The following is a 24,280-nucleotide window of genomic DNA, read 5'->3' on the forward strand; positions in this document are numbered from 1 at the left end:
ATGGTTTAACTCTGTTAGCTGAATGCTCAGATCAGAAAGAAGTTTCACAGAATGCTTCTGTGTAGTTTATATTTGAATATATTCCTTTTTCCACTACTACGCTCTTAGCGCTCCAAATGTCCAGTTGCATTTTCTACAGAAAGAGTGTTCAGATCTGCTCAATCAAAAGTATGGTTTAACTCTGTTAGCTGAATGCACAGATCAGAAAGAAGTTTCACAGAATGATTCTGTGTAGTTTATATTTGGAGACATTCCTTTTTCCACTATTACCCTCTTAGCGCTCCGAATCTCCACTTGCATTTTCTACAGAAAGAGTGTTTCAGAACGGCTCAATCAAAACTAAGTTTCAACTCTTTTAGTTGAACAAACAGAACAGAAAGAAGTTTCACACAATTCTTCTGTGTAGTTTTTATTTGTAGACATTCTTTTTCCCAATATAGGCCTCTTAGCGCTCAGAATGTCCAATTGCAGTTTCTACAGAAAGAGTGTTTCAGAACGGCTCAATCAAAAGTAAGGTTCAACTCTTTTAGTTGAATGCACAGAACAGAAATAAGTTTCATACAATGCTTCTGTGTAGTTTATATTTGAACATATTCTTTTTTCCACTATTACCCACTTAGCGCTACGAATGTCCAGTTGCATTTTCTACAGACAGAGTGTTTCAAAACTGCTCAATCAAAAGTATGTTTTAACTCCGTTAGCTGAATGCTCAGATCAGAAAGAAGTTTCACAGAATGCTTCTGTGTAGTTTATATTTGAATATATTCCTTTTTCCACTACTACGCTCTTAGCGCTCCAAATGTCCAGTTGCATTTTCTACAGAAAGAGTGTTCAGATCTGCTCAATCAAAAGTATGGTTTAACTCTGTTACCTGAATGCACAGATCAGAAAGAAGTTTCACCGAATGATTCTGTGTAGTTTATATTTGAAGACATTCCGTTTTCCACTATTACCCTCTTAGCGCTCCGAATCTCCACTTGCATTTTCTACAAAAAGAGTGTTTCATAACTGCTCAATGAAAAATATGATTTATCTCTGTTAACTAAATTTACAGATCAGAAATAAGTTTCACAGAATGCATCTGTGTAGTTTTTATTTGAAGATATTATTTTTCCCAATGTAGGCCTCTTAGCGCTTAGCATATCCAATTGCAGTTTCTACAGAAAGAGTGTTTCAGAACGGCTCAATCAAAAGTAAGGTTCAACTCTGTTAGTTGAATGCACAGAACAGAAAGAATTTTCACAGAATGCTACTGTGTAGTTTATATTTGAATATATTCCTTTTTCCACTATTACCCTCTTAGCGCTCCGAATGTCCACTTGCATTTTCTACAGAAAGAGTGTTCAGAACTGCGCAATCAAAAGTATGGTTTAACTCTGTTCGCTTAATGAACATATCAGAAATAAGTTTCACACAATGCTTCTGTGTAGTTTTTATTTGAAGATATTATTTTTCCCAATAGAGGCCTCTTAGCACTCAGAATGTCCAATTGCAGTTTCTACAGAAAGAGTGTTTCAGAAAGGCTCAATCAAAAGTAAGGTTCAACTCTGTTAGTTGAATGCACAGAACAGAAAGAAGTTTCATACAATGCTTCTGTGTAGTTTATATTTGAACATATTCTTTTTTCCACTATTACCCACTTAGCGCTACGAATGTCCAGTTTCATTTTCTACATACAGAGTGTTTCAAAACTGCTCAATCAAAAGTATGGTTTAACTCTGTTAGCTGAATGCTCAGATCAGAAAGAAGTTTCACAGAATGCTTCTGTGTAGTTTATATTTGAATATATTCCTTTTTCCACTACTACTCTCTTAGCGCTCCAAATGTACAGTAGCATTTTCTACAGCAAGAGTGTTCAGATCTGCTCAATCAAAAGTATGTTTTAACTCTGTTAGCTGAATGCACAGATCAGAAAGAAGTTTCACAGAATGATTCTGTGTAGTTTATATTTGGAGACATTCCTTTTTCCACTATTACCCTCTTAGCGCTCCGAATCTCCACTTGCATTTTCTACAGAAAGAGTGTTTCAGAACGGCTCAATCAAAACTAAGGTTCAACTCTTTTAGTTGAACAAACAGAACAGAAAGAAGTTTCACACAATTCTTCTGTGTAGTTTTTATTTGTAGACATTCTTTTTCCCAATATAGGCCTCTTAGCGCTCAGAATGTCCAATTGCAGTTTCTACAGAAAGAGTGTTTCAGAACGGCTCAATCAAAAGTAAGGTTCAACTCTGATAGTTGAATGCACAGAACAGAAAGAAGTTTCATACAATGCTTCTGTGTAGTTTATATTTGAACATATTCTTTTTTCCACTATTACCCACTTAGCGCTACGAATGTCTAGTTGCATTTTCTACAGACAGAGTATTTCAAAACTGCTCAATCAAATGTATGGTTTAACTCTGTTAGCTGAATGCTCAGATCAGAAAGAAGTTTCACAGAATGCTTCTGTGTAGTTTATATTTGAATATATTCCTTTTTCCACTACTACGCTCTTAGCGCTCCAAATGTCCAGTTGCATTTTCTACAGAAAGAGTGTTCAGATCTGCTCAATCAAAAGTATGGTTTAACTCTGTTAGCTGAATGCACAGATCAGAAAGAAGTTTCACCGAATGATTCTGTGTAGTTTATATTTGAAGACATTCCTTTTTCCACTATTACCCTCTTAGCGCTCCGAATCTCCACTTGCATTTTCTACAAAAAGAGTGTTTCATAACTGCTCAATCAAAAATATGTTTTATCTCTGTTAACTGAATTTACAGATCAGAAATAAGTTTCACAGAATGCATCTGTGTAGTTTTTATTTGAAGATATTCTTTTTCCCAATGTAGGCCTCTTAGCGCTTAGCATGTCCAATTGCAGTTTCTACAGAAAGAGTGTTTCAGAACGGCTCAATCAAAAGTAACGTTCAACTCTGTTAGTTGAATGCACAGAACAGAAAGAATTTTCACAGAATGCTACTGTGTAGTTTATATTTGAATATATTCCTTTTTCCACTATTACCCTCTTAGCGCTCCGAATGTCCACTTGCATTTTCTACAGAAAGAGTTTTCAGAACTGCGCAATCAAAAGTATGGTTTAACTCTGATAGCTTAATGAACATATCAGAAATAAGTTTCACACAATGCTTCTGTGTAGTTTTTATTTGAAGATATTATTTTTCCCAATATAGGCCTCTTAGCACTCAGAATGTCCAATTGCAGTTTCTACAGAAAGAGTGTTTCAGAAAGGCTCAATCAAAACTAAGGTTCAACTCTGTTAGTTGAATGCACAGAACAGAAAGAAATTTCATACAATGCTTCTGTGTAGTTTATATTTGAACATATTCTTTTTTCCACTATTACCCACTTGGCGCTACGAATGTCCAGTTGCATTTTCTACAGACAGAGTGTTTCAAAACTGCTCAATCAAAAGTATGGTTTAACTCTGTTAGCTGAATGCTCAGATCAGAAAGAAGTTTCACAGAATGCTTCTGTGTAGTTTATATTTGAATATATTCCTTTTTCCACTACTACTCTCTTAGCGCTCCAAATGTCCAGTTGCATTTTCTACAGAAAGAGTGTTCAGATCTGCTCAATCAAAAGTATGGTTTAACTCTGTTAGCTGAATGCACAGATCGGAAAGAAGTTTCACAGAATGATTCTGTGTAGTTTATATTTGGAGACATTCCTTTTTCCACTATTACCCTCTTAGCGCTCCAAATCTCCACTTGCATTTTCCACAGAAAGAGTTTTTCAGAACGGCTCAATCAAAACTAAGGTTCAAATCTTTTAGTTGAACAAACAGAACAGAAAGAAGTTTCACACAATTCTTCTGTGTAGTTTTTCTTTGTAGACATTCTTTTTCCCAATATAGGCCTCTTAGCGCTCAGAATGTCCAATTGCAGTTTCTACAGAAAGAGTGTTTCAGAACGGCTCAATCAAAAGTAAGGTTCAACTCTGTTAGTTGAATGCACAGAACAGAAAGTAGTTTCATACAATGCTTCTGTGTAGTTTATATTTGAACATATTCTTTTTTCCACTATTACCCACTTAGCGCTACGAATGTCCAGTTGCATTTTCTACAGACAGAGTGTTTCAAAACTGCTCAATCAAAAGTATGGGTTAACTCTGTTAGCTGAATGCTCAGATCAGAAAGAAGTTTCACAGAATGCTTCTGTGTAGTTTATATTTGAATATATTACTTTTTCCACTACTACGCTCTTAGCGCTCCAAATGTCCAGTTGCATTTTCTACAGAAAGAGTTTTCAGATCTGCTCAATCAAAAGTATGGTTTAACTCTGTTAGCTGAATGCACAGATCAGAAAGAAGTTTCACAGAATGATTCTGTGTATTTTATATTTGGAGACATTCCTTTTTCCACTATTACCCTCTTAGCGCTCTGAAACTCCACTTGCATTTTCTACAGAAGGAATGTTTCAGAACGGCTCAATCAAAACTAAGGTTCAACTCTTTTAGTTGAACAAACAGAACAGAAAGAAGTTTCACACAATTCTTCTGTGTAGTTTTTATTTGTAGACATTCTTTTTCCCAATATAGGCCTCTTAGCGCTCAGAATGTCCAATTGCAGTTTCTACAGAAAGAGTGTTTCAGAAGGGCTCAATCAAAAGTAAGGTTCAAATCTGTTAGTTGAATGCACAGAACAGAAAGAAGTTTCATACAATGCTTCTGTGTAGTTTATATTTGAACATATTCTTTTTTCCACTATTACCCACTTAGCGCTACGAATGTCCAGTTGCATTTTCTACAGACAGAGTGTTTCAAAACTGCTCAATCAAAAGTATGGTTTAACTCTGTTAGCTGAATGCTCAGATCAGACAGAAGTTTCACAGAATGTTTCTGTGTAGTTTATATTTGAATATATTCCTTTTTCCACTACTACTCTCTTAGCGCTCCAAATGTCCAGTTGCATTTTCTACAGAAAGAGTGTTCAGATCTGCTCAATCAAAAGTATGGTTTAACTCTGTTAGCTGAATGCACAGATCAGAAAGAAGTTTCACAGAATGATTCTCTGTAGTTTATATTTGGAGACATTCCTTTTTCCACTATTACCCTCTTAGCGCTCCGAATCTCCACTTGCATTTTCTACAAAAAGAGTGTTTCATAACTGCTCAATCAAAAATATGTTTTATCTCTGTTAACTGAATTTACAGATCAGAAATAAGTTTCACAGAATGCATCTGTGTAGTTTTTATTTGAAGATATTCTTTTTCCCAATGTAGGCCTCTTAGCGCTTAGCATGTCCAATTGCAGTTTCTACAGAAAGAGTGTTTCAGAACGGCTCAATCAAAAGTAAGGTTCAACTCTGTTAGTTGAATGCACAGAACAGAAAGAATTTTCACAGAATGCTACTGTGTAGTTTATATTTGAATATATTCCTTTTTCCACTATTACCCTCTTAGCGCTCCGAATGTCCACTTGCATTTTCTACAGAAAGAGTGTACAGAACTGCGCAATCCAAAGTATGGTTTAACTCTGTTAGCTTAATGAACATATCAGAAATAAGTTTCACACAATGCTTCTGTGTAGTTTTTATTTGAAGATATTATTTTTCCCAATATGGGCCTCTTAGCGCTCAGAATGTCCAATTGCAGTTTCTACAGAAAGAGTGTTTCAGAAAGGCTCAATCAAAAGTAAGGTTCAACTCTGTTAGTTGAATGCACAGAACAGAAAGAAGTTTCATACAATGCTTCTGTGTAGTTTATATTTGAACATATTCTTTTTTCCACTATTACCCACTTAGCGCTACGAATGTCCAGTTGCATTTTCTACAGACAGAGTGTTTCAAAACTGCTCAGTCAAAAGTATGGTTTAACACTGTTAGCTGAATGCTCAGATCAGAAAGAAGTTTCACAGAATGCTTCTGTGTAGTTTATATTTGAATATATTCCTTTTTCCACTACTACTCTCTTAGCGCTCCAAATGTACAGTAGCATTTTCTACAAAAAGAGTGTTCAGATCTGCTCAATCAAAAGAATGTTTTAACTCTGTTAGCTGAATGCACAGATCAGAAAGAAGTTTCACAGAATGATTGTGTGTAGTTTATATTTGCAGACATTCCTTTTTCCACTATTACCCTCTTAGCGCTCCGAATCTCCACTTGCATTTTCTACAGAAAGAGTGTTTCAGAACGGCTCAATCAAAACTAAGGTTCAACTCTTTTAGTTGAACAAACAGAACAGAAAGAATTTTCACACAATTCTTCTGTGTAGTTTTTATTTGTAGACATTCTTTTTCCCAATATAGGCCTCTTAGCACTCAGAATGTCCAATTGCAGTTTCTACAGAAAGAGTGTTTCAGAACGGCTCAATCAAAAGTAAGGTTCAACTCTGTTAGTTGAATGCACAGAACAGAAAGAAGTTTCATACAATGCTTCTGTGTAGTTTATATTTGAACATATTCTTTTTTCCACTATTACCCACTTAGCGCTACGAATGTCCAGTTGCATTTTCTACAGACAGAGTGTTTCAAAACTGCTCAATCAAAAGTATGGTTTAACTCTGTTAGCTGAATGCTCAGATCAGAAAGAAGTTTCACAGAATGCTTCTGTGTAGTTTATATTTGAATATATTCCTTTTTCCACTACTACGCTCTTAGCGCTCCAAATGTCCAGTTGCATTTTCTACAGAAAGAGTGTTCAGATCTGCTCAATCAAAAGTATGGTTTAACTCTGTTAGCTGAATGCACAGATCAGAAAGAAGTTTCACCGAATGATTCTGTGTAGTTTTTATTTGAAGACATTCCTTTTTCCACTATTACCCTCATAGCGCTCCGAATCTCCACTTGCATTTTCTACAAAAAGAGTGTTTCATAACTGCTCAATCAAAAATATGTTTTATCTCTGTTAACTGAATTTACAGATCAGAAATAAGTTTCACAGAATGCATCTGTGTAGTTTTTATTTGAAGATATTCTTTTTCCCAATGTAGGCGTCTTAGCGCTTAGCATGTCCAATTGCAGTTTCTACAGAAAGAGTGTTTCAGAACGGCTCAATCAAAAGTAAGGTTCAACTCTGTTAGTTGAATGCACAGAACAGAAAGAATTTTCACAGAATGCTACTGTGTAGTTTATATTTGAATATATTCCTTTTTCCACTAATACCCTCTTAGCGCTCCGAATGTCCACTTGCATTTTCTACAGAAAGAGTGTTCAGAACTGCGCAATCAAAAGTATGGTTTAACTCTGTTATCTTAATGAACATATCAGAAATAAGTTTCACACAATGCTTCTGTGTAGTTTTTATTTGAAGATATTATTTTTCCCAATATAGGCCTCTTAGCGCTCAGAATGTCCAATTGCAGTTTCTACAGAAAGAGTGTTTCAGAAAGGCTCAATCAAAAGTAAGTTTCAACTCTGCTAGTTGAATGCACAGAACAGAAAGAAGTTTCATACAATGCTTCTGTGTAGTTTATATTTGAACATATTCTTTTTTCCACTATTACCCACTTAGCGCTACGAATGTCCAGTTGCATTTTCTACAGACAGAGTGTTTCAAAACTGCTCAATCAAAAGTATGGTTTAACTCTGTTAGCTGAATGCTCAGATCAGAAAGATGTTTCACAGAATGCTTCTGTGTAGTTTATAATTGAATATATTCCTTTTTCCACTACTACTCTCTTAGCGCTCCAAATGTCCAGTTGCATTTTCTACAGAAAGAGTGTTCAGATCTGCTCAATCAAAAGTATGGTTTAACTCTGTTAGCTGAATGCACAGATCAGAAAGAAGTTTCACAGAATGATTCTGTGTAGTTTATATTTGGAGACATTCCTTTTTCCACTATTACCCTCTTAGCGCTCCGAATCTCCACTTGCATTTTCTACAGAAAGAGTGTTTCAGAACGGCTCAATCAAAACTAAGGTTCAACTCTTTTAGTTGAACAAACAGAACAGAAAGAAGTTTCACACAATTTTTCTGTGTAGTTTTTATTTGTAGACATTCTTTTTCCCAATATAAGCCTCTTAGCGCTCAGAATGTCCAATTGCAGTTTCTACAGAAAGAGTGTTTCAGAACGGCTCAATCAAAAGTAAGGTTCAACTCTGTTAGTTGAATGCACAGAACAGAAAGAAGTTTCATAAAATGCTTCTGTGTAGTTTATATTTGAACATGTTCTTTTTTCCACTACTACCCACTTAGCGCTGCGAATGTCCAGTTGCATTTTCTACAGACAGAGTGTTTCAAAACTGCTCAATCAAAAGTATGGTTTAACTCTGTTAGCTGAATGCTCAGATCAGAAAGAAGTTTCACAGAATGCTTCTGTGTAGTTTATATTTGAATATATTCCTTTTTCCACTACTACGCTCTTAGCGCTCCAAATGTCCAGTTGCATTTTCTACAGAAAGAGTGTTCAGATCTGCTCAATCAAAAGTATGGTTTAACTCTGTTAGCTGAATGCACAGATCAGAAAGAAGTTTCACAGAATGATTCTGTGTAGTTTATATTTGGAGACATTCCTTTTTCCACTATTACCCTCTTAGCGCTCCGAATCTCCACTTGCATTTTCTACAGAAAGAGTGTTTCAGAACGGCTCAATCAAAACTAAGTTTCAACTCTTTTAGTTGAACAAACAGAACAGAAAGAAGTTTCACACAATTCTTCTGTGTAGTTTTTATTTGTAGACATTCTTTTTCCCAATATAGGCCTCTTAGCGCTCAGAATGTCCAATTGCAGTTTCTACAGAAAGAGTGTTTCAGAACGGCTCAATCAAAAGTAAGGTTCAACTCCTTTAGTTGAATGCACAGAACAGAAATAAGTTTCATACAATGCTTCTGTGTAGTTTATATTTGAACATATTCTTTTTTCCACTATTACCCACTTAGCGCTACGAATGTCCAGTTGCATTTTCTACAGACAGAGTGTTTCAAAACTGCTCAATCAAAAGTATGGTTTAACTCCGTTAGCTGAATGCTCAGATCAGAAAGAAGTTTCACAGAATGCTTCTGTGTAGTTTATATTTGAATATATTCCTTTTTCCACTACTACGCTCTTAGCGCTCCAAATGTCCAGTTGCATTTTCTACAGAAAGAGTGTTCAGATCTGCTCAATCAAAAGTATGGTTTAACTCTGTTACCTGAATGCACAGATCAGAAAGAAGTTTCACCGAATGATTCTGTGTAGTTTATATTTGAAGACATTCCGTTTTCCACTATTACCCTCTTAGCGCTCCGAATCTCCACTTGCATTTTCTACAAAAAGAGTGTTTCATAACTGCTCAATGAAAAATATGTTTTATCTCTGTTAACTAAATTTACAGATCAGAAATAAGTTTCACAGAATGCATCTGTGTAGTTTTTATTTGAAGATATTATTTTTCCCAATGTAGGCCTCTTAGCGCTTAGCATATCCAATTGCAGTTTCTACAGAAAGAGTGTTTCAGAACGGCTCAATCAAAAGTAAGGTTCAACTCTGTTAGTTGAATGCACAGAACAGAAAGAATTTTCACAGAATGCTACTGTGTAGTTTATATTTGAATATATTCCTTTTTCCACTATTACCCTCTTAGCGCTCCGAATGTCCACTTGCATTTTCTACAGAAAGAGTGTTCAGAACTGCGCAATCAAAAGTATGGTTTAACTCTGTTCGCTTAATGAACATATCAGAAATAAGTTTCACACAATGCTTCTGTGTAGTTTTTATTTGAAGATATTATTTTTCCCAATAGAGGCCTCTTAGCACTCAGAGTGTCCAATTGCAGTTTCTACAGAAAGAGTGTTTCAGAAAGGCTCAATCAAAAGTAAGGTTCAACTCTGTTAGTTGAATGCACAGAACAGAAAGAAGTTTCATACAATGCTTCTGTGTAGTTTATATTTGAACATATTCTTTTTTCCACTATTACCCACTTAGCGCTACGAATGTCCAGTTTCATTTTCTACATACAGAGTGTTTCAAAACTGCTCAAACAAAAGTATGGTTTAACTCTGTTAGCTGAATGCTCAGATCAGAAAGAAGTTTCACAGAATGCTTCTGTGTAGTTTATATTTGAATATATTCCTTTTTCCACTACTACTCTCTTAGCGCTCCAAATGTACAGTAGCATTTTCTACAGCAAGAGTGTTCAGATCTGCTCAATCAAAAGTATGTTTTAACTCTGTTAGCTGAATGCACAGATCAGAAAGAAGTTTCACAGAATGATTCTGTGTAGTTTATATTTGGAGACATTCCTTTTTCCACTATTACCCTCTTAGCGCTCCGAATCTCCACTTGCATTTTCTACAGAAAGAGTGTTTCAGAACGGCTCAATCAAAACTAAGGTTCAACTCTTTTAGTTGAACAAACAGAACAGAAAGAAGTTTCACACAATTCTTCTGTGTAGTTTTTATTTGTAGACATTCTTTTTCCCAATATAGGCCTCTTAGCGCTCAGAATGTCCAATTGCAGTTTCTACAGAAAGAGTGTTTCAGAACGGCTCAATCAAAAGTAAGGTTCAACTCTGATAGTTGAATGCACAGAACAGAAAGAAGTTTCATACAATGCTTCTGTGTAGTTTATATTTGAACATATTCTTTTTTCCACTATTACCCACTTAGCGCTACGAATGTCTAGTTGCATTTTCTACAGACAGAGTATTTCAAAACTGCTCAATCAAATGTATGGTTTAACTCTGTTAGCTGAATGCTCAGATCAGAAAGAAGTTTCACAGAATGCTTCTGTGTAGTTTATATTTGAATATATTCCTTTTTCCACTACTACGCTCTTAGCGCTCCAAATGTCCAGTTGCATTTTCTACAGAAAGAGTGTTCAGATCTGCTCAATCAAAAGTATGGTTTAACTCTGTTAGCTGAATGCACAGATCAGAAAGAAGTTTCACCGAATGATTCTGTGTAGTTTATATTTGAAGACATTCCTTTTTCCACTATTACCCTCTTAGCGCTCCGAATCTCCACTTGCATTTTCTACAAAAAGAGTGTTTCATAACTGCTCAATCAAAAATATGTTTTATCTCTGTTAACTGAATTTACAGATCAGAAATAAGTTTCACAGAATGCATCTGTGTAGTTTTTATTTGAAGATATTCTTTTTCCCAATGTAGGCCTCTTAGCGCTTAGCATGTCCAATTGCAGTTTCTACAGAAAGAGTGTTTCAGAACGGCTCAATCAAAAGTAAGGTTCAACTCTGTTAGTTGAATGCACAGAACAGAAAGAATTTTCACAGAATGCTACTGTGTAGTTTATATTTGAATATATTCCTTTTTCCACTATTACCCTCTTAGCGCTCCGAATGTCCACTTGCATTTTCTACAGAAAGAGTTTTCAGAACTGCGCAATCAAAAGTATGGTTTAACTCTGATAGCTTAATGAACATATCAGAAATAAGTTTCACACAATGCTTCTGTGTAGTTTTTATTTGAAGATATTATTTTTCCCAATATAGGCCTCTTAGCGCTCAGAATGTCCAATTGCAGTTTCTACAGAAAGAGTGTTTCAGAAAGGCTCAATCAAAACTAAGGTTCAACTCTGTTAGTTGAATGCACAGAACAGAAAGAAATTTCATACAATGCTTCTGTGTAGTTTATATTTGAAAATATTCTTTTTTCCACTATTACCCACTTGGCGCTACGAATGTCCAGTTGCATTTTCTACAGACAGAGTGTTTCAAAACTGCTCAATCAAAAGTATGGTTTAACTCTGTTAGCTGAATGCTCAGATCAGAAAGAAGTTTCACAGAATGCTTCTGTGTAGTTTATAATTGAATATATTCCTTTTTCCACTACTACTCTCTTAGCGCTCCAAATGTCCAGTTGCATTTTCTACAGAAAGAGTGTTCAGATCTGCTCAATCAAAAGTATGGTTTAACTCTGTTAGCTGAATGCACAGATCAGAAAGAAGTTTCACAGAATGATTCTGTGTAGTTTATATTTGGAGACATTCCTTTTTCCACTATTACCCTCTTAGCGCTCCGAATCTCCACTTGCATTTTCTACAGAAAGAGTGTTTCAGAACGGCTCAATCAAAACTAAGGTTCAACTCTTTTAGTTGAACAAACAGAACAGAAAGAAGTTTCACACAATTTTTCTGTGTAGTTTTTATTTGTAGACATTCTTTTTCCCAATATAAGCCTCTTAGCGCTCAGAATGTCCAATTGCAGTTTCTACAGAAAGAGTGTTTCAGAACGGCTCAATCAAAAGTAAGGTTCAACTCTGTTAGTTGAATGCACAGAACAGAAAGAAGTTTCATAAAATGCTTCTGTGTAGTTTATATTTGAACATGTTCTTTTTTCCACTACTACCCACTTAGCGCTGCGAATGTCCAGTTGCATTTTCTACAGACAGAGTGTTTCAAAACTGCTCAATCAAAAGTATGGTTTAACTCTGTTAGCTGAATGCTCAGATCAGAAAGAAGTTTCACAGAATGCTTCTGTGTAGTTTATATTTGAATATATTCCTTTTTCCACTACTACGCTCTTAGCGCTCCAAATGTCCAGTTGCATTTTCTACAGAAAGAGTGTTCAGATCTGCTCAATCAAAAGTATGGTTTAACTCTGTTAGCTGAATGCACAGATCAGAAAGAAGTTTCACAGAATGATTCTGTGTAGTTTATATTTGGAGACATTCCTTTTTCCACTATTACCCTCTTAGCGCTCCGAATCTCCACTTGCATTTTCTACAGAAAGAGTGTTTCAGAACGGCTCAATCAAAACTAAGTTTCAACTCTTTTAGTTGAACAAACAGAACAGAAAGAAGTTTCACACAATTCTTCTGTGTAGTTTTTATTTGTAGACATTCTTTTTCCCAATATAGGCCTCTTAGCGCTCAGAATGTCCAATTGCAGTTTCTACAGAAAGAGTGTTTCAGAACGGCTCAATCAAAAGTAAGGTTCAACTCTGTTAGTTGAATGCACAGAACAGAAATAAGTTTCATACAATGCTTCTGTGTAGTTTATATTTGAACATATTCTTTTTTCCACTATTACCCACTTAGCGCTACGAATGTCCAGTTGCATTTTCTACAGACAGAGTGTTTCAAAACTGCTCAATCCAAAGTATGTTTTAACTCCGTTAGCTGAATGCTCAGATCAGAAAGAAGTTTCACAGAATGCTTCTGTGTAGTTTATATTTGAATATATTCCTTTTTCCACTACTACGCTCTTAGCGCTCCAAATGTCCAGTTGCATTTTCTACAGAAAGAGTGTTCAGATCTGCTCAATCAAAAGTATGGTTTAACTCTGTTACCTGAATGCACAGATCAGAAAGAAGTTTCACCGCATGATTCTGTGTAGTTTATATTTGAAGACATTCCGTTTTCCACTATTACCCTCTTAGCGCTCCGAATCTCCACTTGCATTTTCTACAAAAAGAGTGTTTCATAACTGCTCAATGAAAAATATGTTTTATCTCTGTTAACTAAATTTACAGATCAGAAATAAGTTTCACAGAATGCATCTGTGTAGTTTTTATTTGAAGATATTATTTTTCCCAATGTAGGCCTCTTAGCGCTTAGCATATCCAATTGCAGTTTCTACAGAAAGAGTGTTTCAGAACGGCTCAATCAAAAGTAAGGTTCAACTCTGTTAGTTGAATGCACAGAACAGAAAGTATTTTCACAGAATGCTACTGTGTAGTTTATATTTGAATATATTCCTTTTTCCACTATTACCCTCTTAGCGCTCCGAATGTCCACTTGCATTTTCTACAGAAAGAGTGTTCAGAACTGCGCAATCAAAAGTATGGTTTAACTCTGTTCGCTTAATGAACATATCAGAAATAAGTTTCACACAATGCTTCTGTGTAGTTTTTATTTGAAGATATTATTTTTCCCAATAGAGGCCTCTTAGCACTCAGAATGTCCAATTGCAGTTTCTACAGAAAGAGTGTTTCAGAAAGGCTCAATCAAAAGTAAGGTTCAACTCTGTTAGTTGAATGCACAGAACAGAAAGAAGTTTCATACAATGCTTCTGTGTAGTTTATATTTGAACATATTCTTTTTTCCACTATTACCCACTTAGCGCTACGAATGTCCAGTTTCATTTTCTACATACAGAGTGTTTCAAAACTGCTCAATCAAAAGTATGGTTTAACTCTGTTAGCTGAATGCTCAGATCAGAAAGAAGTTTCACAGAATGCTTCTGTGTAGTTTATATTTGAATATATTCCTTTTTCCACTACTACTCTCTTAGCGCTCCAAATGTACAGTAGCATTTTCTACAGCAAGAGTGTTCAGATCTGCTCAATCAAAAGTATGTTTTAACTCTGTTAGCTGAATGCACAGATCAGAAAGAAGTTTCACAGAATGATTCTGTGTAGTTTATATTTGGAGACATTCCTTTTTCCACTATTACCCTCTTAGCGCTCCGAATCTCCACTTGCATTTTCTACAGAAAGAGTGTTTCAGAACGGCTCAATCAAAACTAAGGTTCAACTCTTTTAGTTGAACAAACAGAACAGAAAGAAGTTTCACAAAATTCTTCTGTGTAGTTTTTATTTGTAGACATTCTTTTTCCCAATATAGGCCTCTTAGCGCTCAGAATGTCCAATTGCAGTTTCTACAGAAAGAGTGTTTCTGAACGGCTCACTCAAAAGTAAGGTTCAACTCCGTTAGTTGAATGCACAGAACAGAAAGAAGTTTCATAGAATGCTTCTGTGTAGTTTATATTTGAACATATTCTTTTTTCCACTATTACCCACTTAGCGCTACGAATGTCCAGTTGCATTTTCTACAGACAGAGTGTTTCAAAACTGCTCAATCAAAAGTATGGTTTAACTCTGTTAGCTGAATGCTCAGATCAGAAAGAAGTTTCACAGAATGCTTCTGTGTAGTTTATATTTGAATATATTCCTTTTTCCACTACTACGCTCTTAGCGCTCCAAATGTCCAGTTGCATTTTCTACAGAAAGAGTGTTCAGATCTGCTCAATCAAAAGTATGGTTTAACTCTGTTAGCTGAATGCACAGATCAGAAAGAAGTTTCACCGAATGATTCTGTGTAGTTTTTATTTGAAGGCATTCCTTTTTCCACTATTACCCTCTTAGCGCTCCGAATCTCCACTTGCATTTTCTACAAAAAGAGTGTTTCAAAACTGCTCAATCAAAAATATGTTTTATCTCTGTTAACTGAATTTACAGATCAGAAATTAGTTTCACAGAATGCATCTGTGTAGTTTTATTTGAAGATATTCTTTTTCCCAATGTAGGCCTCTTAGCGCTTAGCATGTCCAATTGCAGTTTCTACAGAAAGAGTGTTTCAGAACGGCTCAATCAAAAGGAAGGTTCAACTCTGTTAGTTGAATGCACAGAACAGAAAGGATTTTCACAGAATGCTACTGTGTAGTTTATATTTGAATATATTCCTTTTTCCACTATTACCCTCTTAGCGCTCCGAATGTCCACTTGCATTTTCTACAGAAAGAGTGTTCAGAACTGCGCAATCAAAAGTATGGTTTAACTCTGTTAGCTTAATGAACATATCAGAAATAAGTTTCACACAATGCTTCTGTGTAGTTTTTATTTGAAGATATTATTTTTCCCAATAGAGGCCTCTTAGCGCTCAGAATGTCCAATTGCAGTTTCTACAGAAAGAGTGTTTCAGAAAGGCTCAATCAAATCTAAGGTTCAACTCTGCTAGTTGAATGCACAGAACAGAAAGAAGTCTCATACAATGCTTCTGTGTAGTTTATATTTGAACATATTCTTTTTTCCACTATTACCCACTTAGCGCTACGAATGTCCAGTTTCATTTTCTACATACAGAGTGTTTCAAAACTGCTCAATCAAAAGTATGATTTAACTCTGTTAGCTGAATGCTCAGATCAGAAAGAAGTTTCACAGAATGCTTCTGTGTAGTTTATATTTGAATATATTCCTTTTTCCACTACTACTCTCTTAGCGCTCCAAATGTCCAGTTGCATTTTCTACAGAAAGAGTGTTCAGATCTGCTTAATCAAAAGTATGGTTTAACTCTGTTAGCTGAATGCACAGATCAGAAAGAAGTTTCACAGAATGATTCTGTGTAGTTTATATTTGGAGACATTCCTTTTTCCACTATTACCCTCTTAGCGCTCCGAATCTCCACTTGCATTTTCTACAGAAAGAGTGTTTCAGAACAGCTCAATCAAAACTAAGGTTCAACTCTTTTAGTTGAACAAACAGAACAGAAAGAAGTTTCACACAATTCTTCTGTGTAGTTTTTATTTGTAGACATTCTTTTTCCCAATATAAGCCTCTTAGCGCTCAGAATGTCCAATTGCAGTTTCTACAGAAAGAGTGTTTCAGAACGGCTCAATCAAAAGTAAGGTTCAACTCTGTTAGTTGAATGCACAGAACAGAAAGAAGTTTCATACAATGCTTCTGTGTAGTTTATATTTGAACATATTCTTTTTTCCACTATTACCCACTTAGCGCTGCGAATGTCCAGTTGTATTTTCTACAGACAGAGTGTTTCAAAACTGCTCAATCAAAAGTATGGTTTAACTCTGTTAGCTGAATGCTCAGATCAGAAAGAAGTTTCACAGAATGCTTCTGTGTATTTTATATTTGAATATATTCCTTTTTCCACTACTACGCTCTTAGCGCTCCAAATGTCCAGTTGCATTTTCTACAGAAAGATTGTTCAGATCTGCTCAATCAAAAGTATGGTTTAACTCTGTTAGCTGAATGCACAGATCAGAAAGAAGTTTCACAGAATGATTCTGTGTAGTTTATATTTGGAGACATTCCTTTTTCCACTATTACCCTCTTAGCGCTCCGAATCTCCACTTGCATTTTCTACAGAAAGAGTGTTTCAGAACGGCTCAATCAAAACTAAGGTTCAACTCTTTTAGTTGAACAAACAGAACAGAAAGAAGTTTCACACAATTCTTCTGTGTAGTTTTTATTTGTAGACATTCTTTTTCCCAATATAGGCCTCTTAGCGCTCAGAATGTCCAATTGCAGTTTCTACAGAAAGAGTGTTTCAGAACGGCTCAATCAAAAGTAAGGTTCAACTCTGTTAGTTGAATGCACAGAACAGAAAGAAGTTTCATACAATGCTTCTGTGTAGTTTATATTTGAACATATTCTTTTTTCCACTATTACCCACTTAGCGCTACGAATGTCCAGTTGCATTTTCTACATACAGAGGGTTTCAAAACTGCTCAATCAAAAGTATGGCTTAACTCCGTTAGCTGAATGCTCAGATCAGAAAGAAGTTTCACAGAATGCTTCTGTGTAGTTTATATTTGAATATATTCCTTTTTCCACTACTACGCTCTTAGCGCTCCAAATGTCCAGTTGCATTTTCTACAGAAAGAGTGTTCAGATCTGCTCAATCAAAAGTATGGTTTAACTCTGTTAGCTGAATGCACAGATCAGAAAGAAGTTTCACCGAATGATTCTGTGTAGTTTATATTTGAAGACATTCCGTTTTCAACTATTACCCCCTTAGCGCTCCGAATCTCCACTTGCATTTTCTACAAAAAGAGTGTTTCATAACTGCTCAATGAAAAATATGTTTTATCTCTGTTAACTGAATTTACAGATCAGAAATAAGTTTCACAGAATGCATCTGTGTAGTTTTTATTTGAAGATATTTTTTTCCCAATGTAGGCCTCTTAGCGCTTAGCATGTCTAATTGCAGTTTCTACAGAAAGAGTGTTTCAGAACGGCTCAATCAAAAGTAAGGTTCAACTCTGTTAGTTGAATGCACAGAACAGAAAGAATTTTCACAGAATGCTACTGTGTAGTTTATATTTGAATATATTCCTTTTTCCACTATTACCCTCTTAGCGCTCCGAATGTCCACTTGCATTTTCTACAGAAAGAGTGTTCAGAACTGCGCAATCAAAAGTATGGTTAAACTCTGTTAGCTTAATGAACATATCAGAAATAAGTTTCACACAATTCTTCTGTGTAGTTTTTATTTGAAGATTTTTTTTTCCCAATATAGGCCTCTTAGCGCTCAGAATGTCCAATTGCAGTTTCTACAGAAAGAGTGTTTCAGAAAGGCTCAATCAAAAGTAAGGTTCAACTCTGTTAGTTGAATGCACAGAACAGAAAGAAGTTTCATACAATGCTTCTGTGTAGTTTATATTTGAACATATTGTTTTTTCCACTATTACCCACTTAGCGCTACGAATGTCCAGTTGCATTTTCTACAGACAGAGTGTTTCAAAACTGCTCAATCAAAACTATGGTTTAACTCTGTTAGCTGAATGCTCTGATCAGAAAGAAGTTTCACAGAATGCTTCTGTGTAGTTTATATTTGAATATATTCCTTTTTCCACTACTACGCTCTTAGCGCTCCAAATGTCCAGTTGCATTTTCAACAGAAAGAGTGTTCAGATCTGCTCAATCAAAAGTATGGTTTAACTCTATTAGCTGAATGCACTGATCAGAAAGAAGTTTCACCGAATGATTCTGTGTAGTTTATATTTGAAGACATTCCTTTTTCCACTATTACCCTCTTAGCGCTCCGAATCTCCACTTGCATTTTCTACAAAAAGAGTGTTTCATACCTGCTCAATCAAAAATATGTTTTATCTCTGTTAACTGAATTTACAGATCAGAAATAAGTTTCACAGAATGCATCTGTGTAGTTTTTATTTGAAGATATTCTTTTTCCCAATGTAGGCCTCTTAGCGCTTAGCATGTCCAATTGCAGTTTCTACAGAAAGTGTTTCAGAACGGCTCAATCAAAAGTAAGGTTCAACTCTGTTAGTTGAATGCACAGAACAGAAAGAATTTTCACAGAATGCTACTGTGTAGTTTATATTTGAATATATTCCTTTTTCCACTATTACCCTCTTAGCGCTCCGAATGTCCACTTGCATTTTCTACAGAAAGAGTGTTCAGAACTGCGCAATCAAAAGTATGGTTTAACTCTGTTAGCTTAATGAACATATCAGAAATAAGTTTCACAGAATTCTTCTGTGTAGTTTTTATTTGAAGATATTTTTTTTCCCAATATAGGCCTCTTAGCGCTCAGAATGTCCAATTGCAGTTTCTACAGAAAGAGTGTTTCAGAAAGGCTCAATCAAAAGTAAGGTTCAACTCTGTTAGTTAAATGCACAGAACAGAAAGAAGTTTCATACAATGCTTCTGTGTAGTTTATATTTGAACATATTCTTTTTTCCACTATTACCCACTTAGCGCTACGAATGTCCAGTTGCATTTTCTACAGACAGAGTGTTTCAAAACTGCTCAATCATAAGTATGCTTTAACTCTGTTAGCTGAATGCTCAGATCAGAAAAAAGTTTCACAGAATGCTTCTGTGTAGTTTATATTTGAATATATTCCTTTTTCCACTACTACTCTCTTAGCGCTCCAAATGTCCAGTTGCATTTTCTACAGAAAGAGTGTTCAGATCTGCTCAATCAAAAGTATGGTTTAACTCTGTTAGCTGAATGCACAGATCAGAAAGAAGTTTCACAGAATGATTCTGTGTAGTTTATATTTGGAGAAATTCCTTTTTCCACTATTACCCTCTTAGCGCTCCGAATCTCCACTTGCATTTTCTACAGAAAGAGTGTTTCAGAACGGCTCAATCAAAACTAAGGCTCAACTCTTTTAGTTGAACAAACAGAACAGAAAGAAGTTTCACACAATTCTTCTGTGTAGTTTTTATTTGTAGACATTCTTTTTCCCAATATAGGCCTCTTAGCGCTCAGAATGTCCAATTGCAGTTTCTACAGAAAGAGTGTTTCAGAACGGCTCAATCAAAAGTAAGGTTCAACTCTGTTAGTTGAATGCACAGAACAGAAAGAAGTTTCATACAATGCTTCTGTGTAGTTTATATTTGAACATATTCTCTTTTCCACTATTACCCACTTAGCGCTACGAATGTCCAGTTGCATTTTCTACAGACAGAGTGTTTCAAAACTGCTCAATCAAAAGTATGGTTTAACTCTGTTAGCTCTATGCTCAGATCAGAAAGAAGTTTCACAGAATGCTTCTGTGTAGTTTATATTTGAATATATTCCTTTTTCCACTACTACGCTCTTAGCGCTCCAAATGTCCAGTTGCATTTTCAACAGAAAGAGTGTTCAGATCTGCTCAATCAAAAGTATGGTTTAACTCTGTTAGCTGAATGCACAGATCAGAAAGAAGTTTCACCGAATGATTCTGTGTAGTTTATATTTGAAGACATTCCTTTTTCCACTATTACCCTCTTAGCGCTCCGAATCTCCACTTGCATTTTCTACAAAAAGAGTGTTTCATAACTGCTCAATCAAAAATATGATTTATCTCTGTTAACTGAATTTACAGATCAGAAATAAGTTTCAGAGAATGCATCTGTGTAGTTTTTATTTGAAGATATTTTTTTACCAATGTAGGCCTCTTAGCGCTTAGCATGTCTAATTGCAGTTTCTACAGAAAGAGTGTTTCAGAACGGCTCAATCAAAAGTAAGGTTCAACTCTGTTAGTTGAATGCACAGAACAGAAAGAATTTTCACAGAATGCTACTGTGTAGTTTATATTTGAATATATTCCTTTTTCCACTATTACCCTCTTAGCGCTCCGAATGTCCACTTGCATTTTCTACAGAAAGAGTGTTCAGAACTGCGCAATCAAAAGTATGGTTAAACTCTGTTAGCTTAATGAACATATCAGAAATAAGTTTCACACAATTCTTCTGTGTAGTTTTTATTTGAAGATATTTTTTTTCCCAATATAGGCCTCTTAGCGCTCAGAATGTCCAATTGCAGTTTCTACAGAAAGAGTGTTTCAGAAAGGCTCAATCAAAAGTAAGGTTCAACTCTGTTAGTTGAATGCACAGAACAGAAAGAAGTTTCATACAATGCTTCTGTGTAGTTTATATTTGAACATATTCTTTTTTCCACTATTACCCACTTAGCGCTACGAATGTCCAGTTGCATTTTCTACAGACAGAGTGTTTCAAAACTGCTCAATCAAAAGTATGGTTTACCTCTGTTAGCTGCATGCTCTGATCAGAAAGAAGTTTCACAGAATGCTTCTGTGTAGTTTATATTTGAATATATTCCTTTTTCCACTACTACGCTCTTAGCGCTCCAAATGTCCAGTTGCATTTTCAACAGAAAGAGTGTTCAGATCTGCTCAATCAAAAGTATGGTTTAACTCTATTAGCTGAAGGCACTGATCAGAAAGAAGTTTCACCGAATGATTCTGTGTAGTTTATATTTGAAGACATTCCTTTTTCCACTATTACCCTCTTAGCGCTCCGAATCTCCACTTGCATTTTCTACAAAAAGAGTGTTTCATACCTGCTCAATCAAAAATATGTTTTATCTCTGTTAACTGAATTTACAGATCAGAAATAAGTTTCACAGAATGCATCTGTGTAGTTTTTATTTGAAGATATTCTTTTTCCCAATGTAGGCCTCTTAGCGCTTAGCATGTCCAATTGCAGTTTCTACAGAAAGTGTTTCAGAACGGCTCAATCAAAAGTAAGGTTCAACTCTGTTAGTTGAATGCACAGAACAGAAAGAATTTTCACAGAATGCTACTGTGTAGTTTATATTTGAATATATTCCTTTTTCCACTATTACCCTCTTAGCGCTCCGAATGTCCACTTGCATTTTCTACAGAAAGAGTGTTCAGAACTGCGCAATCAAAAGTATGGTTTAACTCTGTTAGCTTAATGAACATATCAGAAATAAGTTTCACACAATGCTTCTGTGTAGTTTTTATTTGAAGATATTATTTTTCCCAATAGAGGCCTCTTAGCGCTCAGAATGTCCAATTGCAGTTTCTACAGAAAGAGTGTTTCAGAACGGCTCAATCAAAAGTAAGGTTCAACTCTGTTAGTTGAATGCACAGAACAGAAAGAAGTTTCATACAATGCTTCTGTGTAGTTTATATTTGAACATATTCTTTTTTCCACTATTACCCACTTAGCGCTACGAATGTCCAGTTGCATTTTCTACAGACAGAGTGTTTCAAAACTGCTCAATCAAAAGTATGGTTTAACTCTGTTAGCTGAATGCTCAGATCAGAAAGAAGTTTCACAGAATGCTTCTGTGTAGTTTATATTTGAATATATTCCTTTTTCCACTACTACGCTCTTAGCGCTCCAAATGTCCAGTTGCATTTTCTACAGAAAGTGTGTTCAGATCTGCTCAATCAAAAGTATGGTTTAACTCTGTTAGCTGAATGCACAGATCAGAAAGAAGTTTCACCGAATGATTCTGTGTAGTTTATATTTGAAGACATTCCTTTTTCCACTATTACCCACTTAGCGCTCCGAATCTCCACTTGCATTTTCTACAAAAAGAGTGTTTCATAACTGCTCAATCAAAAATATGTTTTATCTCTGTTAACTGAATTTACAGATCAGAAATAAGTTTCACAGAATGCATCTGTGTAGTTTTTATTTGAAGATATTCTTTTTCCCAATGTAGGCCTCTTAGCGCTTAGCATGTCCAATTGCAGTTTCTACAGAAAGAGTGTTTCAGAACGGCTCAATCAAAAGTAAGGTTCAACTCTGTTAGTTGAATGCACAGAACAGAAAGTATTTTCACAGAATGCTACTGTGTATTTTATATTTGAATATATTCCTTTTTCCACTATTACCCTCTTAGCGCTCCGAATGTCCACTTGCATTTTCTACAGAAAGAGTGTTCAGAACTGCGCAATCAAAAGTATGGTTTAACTCTGTTAGCTTAATGAACATATCAGAAATAAGTTTCACACAATGCTTCTGTGTAGTTTTTATTTGAAGATATTATTTTTCCCAATAGAGGCCTCTTAGCGCTCAGAATGTCCAATTGCAGTTTCTACAGAAAGAGTGTTTCAGAAAGGCTCTATCAAAAGTAAGGTTCAACTCTGTTAGTTGAATGCACAGAACAGAAAGAAGTTTCATAAAATGCTTCTGTGTAGTTTATATTTGAACATATTCTTTTTTCCACTATTACCCACTTAGCGCTACGAATATCCAGTTGCATTTTCTACAGACAGAGTGTTTCAAAACTGCTCAATCAAAAGTATGGTTTAACTCTGTTAGCTGAATGCTCAGATCAGAAAGAAGTTTCACAGAATGCTTCTGTGTAGTTTATATTTGAATATATTCCTTTTTCCACTACTACTCTCTTAGCGCTCCAAATGTCCAGTTGCATTTTCTACAGAAAGAGTGTTCAGATCTGCTCAATCAAAAGTATGTTTTAACTCTGTTAGCTGAATGCACAGATCAGAAAGAAGTTTCACAGAATGATTCTGTGTAGTTTATATTTGGAGACATTCCTTTTTCCACTATTACCCTCTTAGCGCTCCGAATCTCCACTTGCATTTTCTACAAAAAGAGTGTTTCATAACTGCTCAATCAAAAATATGTTTTATCTCTGTTAACTGAATTTACAGATCAGAAATAAGTTTCACAGAATGCATCTGTGTAGTTTTTATTTGAAGATATTCTTTTTCCCAATGTAGGCCTCTTAGCGCTTAGCATGTCCAATTGCAGTTTCTACAGAAAGAGTGTTTCAGAACGGCTCAATCAAAAGTAACGTTCAACTCTGTTAGTTGAATGCACAGAACAGAAAGAATTTTCACAGAATGCTACTGTGTAGTTTATATTTGAATATATTCCTTTTTCCACTATTACCCTCTTAGCGCTCCGAATGTCCACTTGCATTTTCTACAGAAAGAGTGTTCAGAACTGCGCAATCAAAAGAATGGTTTAACTCTGTTAGCTTAATGAACATATCAGAAATAAGTTTCACACAATGCTTCTGTGTAGTTTTTATTTGAAGATATTATTTTTCCCAATAGAGGCCTCTTAGCGCTCAGAATGTCCAATTGCAGTTTCTACAGAAAGAGTGTTTCAGAACGGCTCAATCAAAAGTAAGGTTCAACTCTGTTAGTTGAATGCACAGAACAGAAAGAAGTTTCATACAATGCTTCTGTGTAGTTTATATTTGAACATATTCTTTTTTCCACTATTACCCACTTAGCGCTACGAATGTCCAGTTGCATTTTCTACAGACAGAGTGTTTCAAAACTGCTCAATCAAAAGTATGGTTTAACTCTGTTAGCTGAATGCTCAGATCAGAAAGAAGTTTCACAGAATGCTTCTGTGTAGTTTATATTTGAATATATTCCTTTTTCCACTACTACGCTCTTAGCGCTCCAAATGTCCAGTTGCATTTTCTACAGAAAGTGTGTTCAGATCTGCTCAATCAAAAGTATGGTTTAACTCTGTTAGCTGAATGCACAGATCAGAAAGAAGTTTCACCGAATGATTCTGTGTAGTTTATATTTGAAGACATTCCTTTTTCCACTATTACCCTCTTAGCGCTCCGAATCTCCACTTGCATTTTCTACAAAAAGAGTGTTTCATAACTGCTCAATCAAAAATATGTTTTATCTCTGTTAACTGAATTTACAGATCAGAAATAAGTTTCACA

This window comes from Symphalangus syndactylus, chromosome 20, assembly GCF_028878055.3.
Source record: "Symphalangus syndactylus isolate Jambi chromosome 20, NHGRI_mSymSyn1-v2.1_pri, whole genome shotgun sequence".
Lineage (NCBI taxonomy): Eukaryota > Metazoa > Chordata > Mammalia > Primates > Hylobatidae > Symphalangus > Symphalangus syndactylus.